An 8,973-nucleotide genomic window follows, 5' to 3' on the forward strand; every position below is an offset into this window, starting at 1 on the left:
CAGGTACTACAAATGGGTTTGGCGAGGGGGGTGGGCATCTGTTGGTGCATAGCTGCAGTGTTATGTGGGTCATGGGTGTTACGCACAGGTTCTGACAACCTGTCTGGGGGACGAATGGATGGGAGCATGAGCATGGTGCACAGGCGGGATCTGGAGACAGTTGGTGGTCCTGCGGGATGGACTAGCTGGTAGTCTAACTGTTGAAGCCTCTTCCCTGAAAGGGGCAGTGTGCCAGGGAGGGGGCCAAAGGCTGCATGTGACCTTTGTTTGTGGTGCGCTCTTTCCCCTGCCTCCCCTGTAGTGAGGCTAGACTTCTGATGAGTGCACTGAAGAGTGGCAGCACCCTGTGTGCCACTGATTGATCCAGTTGATGGGTCAGCTGGGGTCTGACGGTTTCCAGAGGGGTGGCCTGGGTGGGCTCCCAAATGACCTGAGGCTCTGTAAACAGGACACAGTGAGCTGTCAGCAGACTGAGCAGCCAGGGGCCTGTAACCAGTATCAGATGGTCCATTACAGCAATACCGTAGTGTTGGTCCAGCCTGTCCACCACTCTCCTGCTCCCATCTATCCATGTCCAGCCACCTCAATCCTGAGGGGCACACCCCAAATATAATTATTTTATTATTATTATCCATTGGACCATTAGATACTCCTTCCGGTCCTGGCAGGCACCCCCCAGCAAGCGCTGCATTTTTTCCTGTGTAGAACCATGTTAGAAACTTCTCAAAGAACCAAGAGCAATACAGCACCGGAACAGGCCCTTCGGCCCTCAAAGCCTGTACCAGTCATGATACCAACCTTGGCCAAAATCCTCAGTATTTCCTTGTACCATATCCCTCTATACCCATCCTATCCATGTGTTTGTCAAGATGCCTTTTGAATGCCGTTAATGTATCTGCTTCCACAACCTGCCCTGGTAGCGCATTCCAGGCACTCACCACACTCTTTGTAAAAAACCTGCCTCGCACATCTCCTCTCAACCTTGCTCCACAAACCTTAAACCTATGCTCCCTGGTAACTGACCCCTCCACCCTTGGAAAAAATGCCTGCCCAACCACTCTGTCTATGACCATCATAATCTTGTAGAGCTCGATCAGGTCACCCCTCAACCTCCGTCATTCTAATGAAAACAGTCCGGGTCTATTCAACCTCTCCACATAGCTAACAGTCTCCAGACCAGGCAACATCCTGGTAAACCTCCTCTGCACCCTCTCCAAAGCCTCCACATCCTTCTGGTAGTGTGGCGACCAGAATTGTGCGCAATATTCCAAGTGCGGCCTTCCCAAGGTTCTATACAATTGTAGCATGACTTGCCAGTTTTTATACTCGATGCGCCATCCAATGAAGGCAAGCAATCCGTATGCTTTCTTGACGACCTAGTCTACTTGTATTGCCACTTTCAAAGATCTGTGGACCTGCATGCCCAGATCTCTCTGACTTTCTATATTCCTAAGAGTTTTGCCATTTATGGCATATTTCCCCTCTCTGTTCGACCTACCAAAATGCATTACTTCATACTTGTCTAGATTAAACTCCATTTGCCATTCCTCTGCCCAAGTCTCCAACCTGTCTAAGTCCTGCTGTATCCTCTGACAATCCTCAACACTGTCTGCCACTCCACCAACCTTGGTGTCATCCGCGAACTTACTCATCAGACAAGCAACATTTTCCTCCAAATCATTTATGTACACCACCATCAACAGAGGCTCAAGCATAGATCCCTGTGGAATACCACTTCCATTCCAGTCACAACCTTCCATTCAGAAAAACACCCTTCTTCTGCTACCCTTTGCCTTCTGTGACCGAGCCAGTTCTGTATCCATCTTACTACCTCACCTCTGATCCAATGGGACTTCACCTTTTGGAAGAGTCTGCCATGAGGCACCTTGTCAAAGGCTTTACTGAGGTCCTCTCTCTCCCCTCTCTCTCCCTCAGAAGCCATGGCGCCCAGACCCCACTTTCCAATACTTGTTGTGAACCGCGTTCATGTCATTGCCGCCTGGAAAGGGCGGAGAATCGCGGAGGCCTGGAGCATACTGGGTCAAACCCTATAATGATATATAAACGCATTCAAATGCTGGTTTTGCATGCCGACTCTGGTGTGGGGCGAGGATTGCGTCACCATCCCCTGTGAGGTCCCGGAGCCTGGCGTTCATTTGACGCCAGGCGCAGTTCTTGATTTTCGGTGTCAAGGGGGGGAAGAATTTAACCCTGTACATTTTCAAGAAGCAATTAGATATTGTACATGGGGTGAAGGGGATCAAAGGATATGGAGGGAAGGCAGGATCAGGCTATTGAGTTCGATGATCAGCCCTGATCATTATGAATGGCAGTGCAGGCTTGATGGATCGAATGGCCTCCTCCTATTCCTATTTTCTCTGTTTCTATGTTTTCTACCACCCTATAATTTGCCACACGCAGTGCATGAAGATGTTTAATGATCTCACAGGGGTGGCCAAGGTAAGCGAGACCATTTGCACAACCTGTAAGGCTCAACTCACCTCGTTACCTCTCATGATGTCTTGGGTTTTAAGTGGGTAAAAAAACTAACAGGAAACCTGTGGAAACCTCTTTATGAGAATTCTGAAGAACCATTGCAGGTGTCTGCTGGTCCTGAAGGAGGGATATTTAAAGACTGACTGATACCTGTGGTATACGTGAAGGTATGTGAGTGATGAGAAATGTCATTGTCAAGTTTATTCCTTTAACCCGGTCTCCTGATTGTGTACAATTAGTGGCAAAGGTCTGCGAGCAGAGGGGAACGCCAATCTTGATTGCTTTAATGGTGGGTTTATGTTGCAACTATTCCATTTGTGCTCAAAAACACAATGGTCGTAGGATCAAAATGCACAATTGGTGAAATTGCCAATTTACTGCTTGTCCTGATTTTTGGGTGAATTGGTAATTTAGCAACTGGTGCTCCCATTGAAAACAGGCAGGAAATTGTGCAGTTTGCCAGAGCAAAGGGCAGAATTCACCCACGCTCCCGCTGGTGGGTTCAATAGCGGTTTGGGGAAGAATTCAGCGGTAATCCAAAAATCAGTTTAATATCAATGTGAATTTCCTGTGCGATTTTCCGTTGGTGCCAAGGCGGATCCGGAAACCTGCTGGAGGCTGGCATCAAACTGATTTGCATCTTGCAATCTAGGATGTAGATGAAAGCCCAACCGGAACCTTCCCATGCCCCCGAATCTCCTCAAACCCTGCTGGTCCAGAACACGTCTGGAACAACTTGGCGTGCAGACGTCAGGAATTTATACCTCTGAAGTTTGGTATGGAGGCCGCAGCAATGAGTTGGGGGAGCATCTATCAGGATATTACAGCTTTGAGGAGGTCCATCTTCCAGCTTCGGCATCTTCCTGAAGATTATTTTTCTTTCTTCAGGGCTTCCATCTTCCTTCTTCAATGTTGGGTCAGTAATGTTGGACGCCTTTTCAATTTGGCACCCAGGTATGACGAAGAGACACATTCAATTAAGCCCACTCCCACCATGGAATATGACGCAAAACCCCATTGGTGCATAATTGATTAATGAGGGTGGGGCATGAAGATACAGCGTGATTTCCCATCAGCCTCTGCAGCGGGAAACAGTAGGGGCGGGATTCTCCGACCCCCCCCCCCCCCCCGCCGGGTCGGAAAATCGCCGGGGGGGGGCGCATGAATCCCGCCCCCGCCGGCTGCCGAATTCTCCGGCGCCAGGGATTTGGCGGGATCGGGAATTGCGCCGGTCGGGGGCCGTTGGGAGCAGCCCCCCCGGCGATTCTCCGGCCCGCGCTGGGCTGAGTAGCCGCCCGTTTTCGGCCGGTGCCACCGGCGCATGTTACGGCAGGTATTTACCGGCGGGACCTGGCTCCGCGGGCGGCCTCCGGTGTCCTCGGGGGGGGTGCGGGGGGATCTGGCCCCAGGGGTACCCCCATGGTGGCCTGGCCCGCGATCGGAGCCCACCGATCCGCGGGCGGGCCTGTGCCATGGGGGGACTCTATTCCTCCGCGCCGGCCGGTGTAACGGTCCGCCATGGCCGGCGCGGAGATGAACCCCCCCTGCGCATGCGCTGGGATGATGCCAGCACACGCTGGTGCTCCTGTGCATGCGCCAACTCGCGCCGGCCGGCGGAGGCCCTTCGGCGCCGGTTGGCGTGACGCAAACCACTCCGGCGCCGGCCTAGCCCCTGAAGGTGCGGAGGATTCGGGGCGGCCCGAGCCGGAGTGGTTCACGCCACTCCTTCGCGCCGGAGTTGCCCGCCCCGCCGGTTCGCAGAAAATCCCACCCTCGTTCCTGATGGGAGAATTCTGCCCAAAGTTGCAAAGCATGATAACGCATTTCAAGCATAAAGGTACACTATGTGACCTGCCAGGCCCATTCAAGTGTTAATGTTTCTCACACACCTCCACCCACCGTCCTTCCTCTCACCCCCCGTCCTTCCTCTCACCCCATTTACATAACCTTCTATTCCTTTCGCCCGCATGTTTATCTCACTTCCCCTTAAATGTATCTTGGTTGTTCACCTCAGCTACTCTTTGTGATAGTGAGTTCCACATTCTAATCGCACTTGGCGAAAGATATTTTACCTGAATACCCTGTTAGATTTCTTAGTTCTCTCTCATATTTATGGCCTCCTCATTCTGGCATTACAGACAAGTGGAAATACCTTCTCCACAGCTGCCCTGTCAAAACCTTTCACGATCTTCACGGAATCACAGAATCTTATAGACCTATCAAATAACACCTCGGGTTATTCTTTTGGAGAAAAGGGCTTGAGCCTGTTCGGACATCATTCAAATCTGCACGTTATCCAGTGCCACTTTATCTTTTTATATAATTTGAATACCCAGAACTGTTCAAAATCTGCCAAGTGACCTAAGCAAGGTTCTGTACAAAGAGCTAACATAGCTTTCCTGCTCTTTAATTCTCACTAAATGACCCCCACTTTTTTGTTTGCTTGTTTATTGTTTCATTAACCTGTGCACTAGAATCATAGAACGTACAGTGCAGAAGGCAGCTATTTGGTCCATCGAGTCTGCACCGGCGCTTGGAAAGAGCGTCCTACTTAGGCCCACGTCTCCACCCTATCTCTGGAACCCAGTAACCCCATTTAACCTTTTGGATAATAAGGGGCAATTTGGCATGGCCAGTCCACCTAACCTGCACATCTTTGGACTGTGGGAGGAAACCGGAGCACCCGGAGGAAACCCACGCAGACACGGAGAGAAAGTGAAAACTCCACACAGTCACCCGAGGCTCGAATTGAATCCCGGTCTCTGGAATGTGAGGCAGCAGTGCTAACTACTGTGCCACCGTGCCATCCACAATAATTCAGAACTTCAGATTGATGCTGAGATGATATGACATCGTGTTCTGCATATTGCTCCACTATCGTCATTACTGGGCATGATTAATACCGGGTAAACATTTTGGATCATAGCCGCTGCGAGTAGGGTTCGAACCTATGCAGGGAAACCCACTGGATTTTGAGTTCAACACCTTAACCACTAGGCCATCGCACCTTACCTGTCTGTCTGTAGCTTGGCAATTTGCAATATCACCCTTCCTCAAATGGGTTGGCCGAGCGAGTGGTGTAGACCTTCAAGAGAGAGATGAAGAAACAGACCACGGGTCTGTGAAGATTCGATTGGCACGGTTTTTGTTTAGCTTCCGGAACCCGTCGCATGCCGCGATGGGCATAGCACTGGTGGAACTGCTGATGGGCCAGAGGCTCAGAACCACTCTCAGTCTCACATTCCTCGATGTTGGCGAGAAAATACAATAAGATCAGGACCTGCAGAGTCAAAACCAAGGCAAGCGAATGCCGGCCAGGAGTTTCAACCAGGGGACGTGGTGTACGTCCAAAACTTCGGGACGGTGCCATGTGGATTCCTGGGGTAGTGGTACATCAGATTGGACTATTTCATACCAGGTGAAGACACGCTGTAGAAGGAAACTTGATGAGTTGCTGCAGTGCATCTTTTAGATCGTACACGTGGCTGCCACGGTGCGTCAGTGGTGGAGGGAGTGAATGTTGAAGGTGCTGGATGGGGTGCCAATCGAGCAAGCTGTGATGTTCTTCTTTAGTGTTGGAGCTGCACTGGGGAATTAGACCACAGTGGCAAGCGATCATGAGGAGAGTAGAGGAAAACGCTACAAGGACACTTTGAAAGTCTTTCTAAATAAATGCAACATCCCCACTGACACATGGGAATCGCTTGCCTTGGAACGCACAAGCTGGAGAAAAAACATCCGCAAAGGTGCAATCACCTCGAGCGTCATATGAGGGAGCACGTGGACGCCATGCATAAACATCGGAAGGAGAGTGCAGAATCCAGAGCATCCCACCCACCCATCTCATCCAGCACCACCTGCCAAACCTGTGGCAGAGTCTGCGGATCCAGGATCGGACTATTTACCCACCACAGAATCCACCTCCCAGAGTGGAAGGAAGTCATCCACGACACTGAGGAACTGCCCAAGATAAAGAAGGGGAATTAGATTACAAGAATAAAGTGATGAGAATTTTATTCAATGCATCAGTTAGGATGCTGCTACAATATTGTGCATAATTTTGTTTGTTCCATTATAGAAAGGATATTAAATCCAAAGAGAGCAATGATGCCACACTCCAGATTCTTAGGACTACTTCAGGTGGAGTCGAAAAAGCTAAAATGGAATATTATAGAGCTTTTTAAAATTATGAAGGGTTTTGATGGAGTGAATAGATAAGAGCTGATTTTCTCTGGTGTAAGAGTCGGTGACAAGGAGTCATTAATTTAAAATTGTCATTCACTAGAATGAGGAGTGTGGTTGGAAGAAATATGTTTACAGAGGATTATTGGAGGATGTTAATGTTTTTCCATAGGGAATGGTTCATGCTTCTTTCAAGGTGAATGAATATTTGAAGCTTTGCAAGGTACAGGTCCATAGAGAGAGTGCAGGGCAGTGAGAACTTTAAATTGCTTCCGCAAAGAAATAAGTAAGAAGGCTTACAACACCAGGTTAAAGTCCAACAGGTTTGTTTCGCTATCACTAGCTTTCGGAGCGCTGCTCCTTCCTCAGGTGAATGAAGAGGTATGTTCCAGAAACATATATATGGACAAATTCAAAGATGCCAGACAATACTTGGAATACGAGAATTAGCAGGTGATTAAATCTTTACAGATCCAGAGATGGGGTAACCTCAGGTTAAAGAGGTGTGAATTGTGTCAAGCCAGGACAGTTGGTAGGATTTTGCAGGCCAGATGGTGGGGGATGAATGTAATGCGACATGAATCCCAGGTCCCGGTTGAGGCCGCACTCGTGTGTGCGGAACTTGGCTATAAGTTTCTGCTCGGCGATTCTTTGTTGCCGCGCGTCCTGAAGGCCGCCTTGGAGAACGCTTACCCGGAGATCAGAGGCTGAATGCCCTTGACTGCTGAAGTGTTCCCCGACTGGAAGGGAACATTCCTGCCTGGTGATTGTCACGCGATGACCGTTCATTCGTTGTCGCAGCGTCTGCATGGTCTCGCCAATGTACCACGCTTCGGGACATCCTTTCCTGCAGCGTATGAGGTAGACAACGTTGGCCGAGTCGCACGAGTATGTACCGCGTACCTGGTAGGTGGTGTTCTCACGTGTAATGGTGGCAGGTGGATATGGTGGCAGGTGGGTTAGGTGTGTACGGCGGCTCGGTTGGTGAATTGGTTGGTGGGTCTGGGGGTGGTTGAGCCAGGCCAGGAGTGGTAGTCAGGTCAGGTCAGGGGACTTGGACAAGGGGGAGGTCGTGGGGTAGTGTGGGTATCAGGGGAGTTGGATCGGATCAGGGGGTAGTCAAGGGGTTGGGGGCGAATTGGAGGATCAGTGTGAGTGATTGGGGGAGGGGATCAGTTCCATGGTTCTGCAGGGGTTAGGCGAGGATTTTTCTGTCCAAAGTTTCTTGGGTAACTGTTTCAGTAAGTAAGTATCTAAAGTCTCCAACTCCGACTGAGAGTCAAAGGGCTGGATTCTCCAATCCTGGGGCAATGTCTGCAGGATCCGTCTGGTCTTACGACCAGAAAGTCGGCGCTGCTACGACACCAATCATCCGTCCGGTGGGGGGCTAGTAGTTGCGCAGCGTAAAGCCCCTGGCTTTACCTGCAGATATGGCCGGGAAAGAGTTGGGTCCTTGGCCGCGCATGCGCACTGCGGCAGCCTGTCAAAAACTGCCCCCCTATAACCAGCCTCGCCATGCCTGGACCACCTCTACCAGTTCTCCCAGCCCCCCTCAAAGCCCCCCGTGCCAGCAGAACGGCTCCCACCCCTGTTGATCCCCAAATTTCTTTCTCTGTCAGTCTGGCCTCAATAAAAGTTGAGATGGATTCGCACGTAAAAAGAAGTTATTTATTTAGCTTGCAAGCTTAATTCATCTTACAGAAACATAAGAGACATCCAGCCTCTTAAGCTCCAGAAAAACGACTGAACAAAGAGACAAAGGGATCTCTGTAAAATCAATTCAAATGGTATCAAGTTTCACATACTTGACGGACATAGGTCAGCCTATGTCCCTCCTGACCTGTTTGATCTATTCTGATTGGCTCACTTCCAATCCCTTTCTCTGGCCCCTATCAATGCAGCATCACTCTCATAGACACACCTCTTCCTGCTTTTTCCATGCGGTCTCAAACCCCTTTGTCCCTAACTGCCAGAATCAAAGTGGCTTATTTCTACATTACATTAACTAGTATCTCTAAAGTAACTATTTTATATCACATTCGTCATTCCCTCCTTTTATCATTCCATGATAACCGAACTATCCAATCCATAGCTACGGTTCCTCATCTAAAAAGATCCGTCGCTGCATTTCCAATTCCTGTCTTAGCCCCCCTTCATCTGCCTCACCCTCATGGATTTTAACAGTTAAATTTTTTTTCTCGGTGATTGGGGCGGTGATCTGATCCAGTGCACCCCGCATTCTACCCATCACACATTTAAGGATGGCCAGGCCCACAAAGATGCAGCCGATAGCTA

General features: G+C 49.8%; 1 non-coding gene across 1 annotated transcript; it reads right to left on the reverse strand.

Annotated features, from left to right (window-relative positions):
* Nucleotides 1-5,423: 5,423 nt before the first annotated feature.
* Nucleotides 5,424-5,504, reverse strand: trnal-caa (transfer RNA leucine (anticodon CAA)). Its single transcript has one exon. It is a non-coding gene; the product is annotated as a tRNA-Leu (tRNA).
* Between the last annotated feature and the right edge of the window lie 3,469 nt (nucleotides 5,505-8,973).

This window comes from Scyliorhinus torazame, chromosome 21 (genome assembly GCF_047496885.1).
Source record: "Scyliorhinus torazame isolate Kashiwa2021f chromosome 21, sScyTor2.1, whole genome shotgun sequence".
Classification (NCBI taxonomy): domain Eukaryota; kingdom Metazoa; phylum Chordata; class Chondrichthyes; order Carcharhiniformes; family Scyliorhinidae; genus Scyliorhinus; species Scyliorhinus torazame.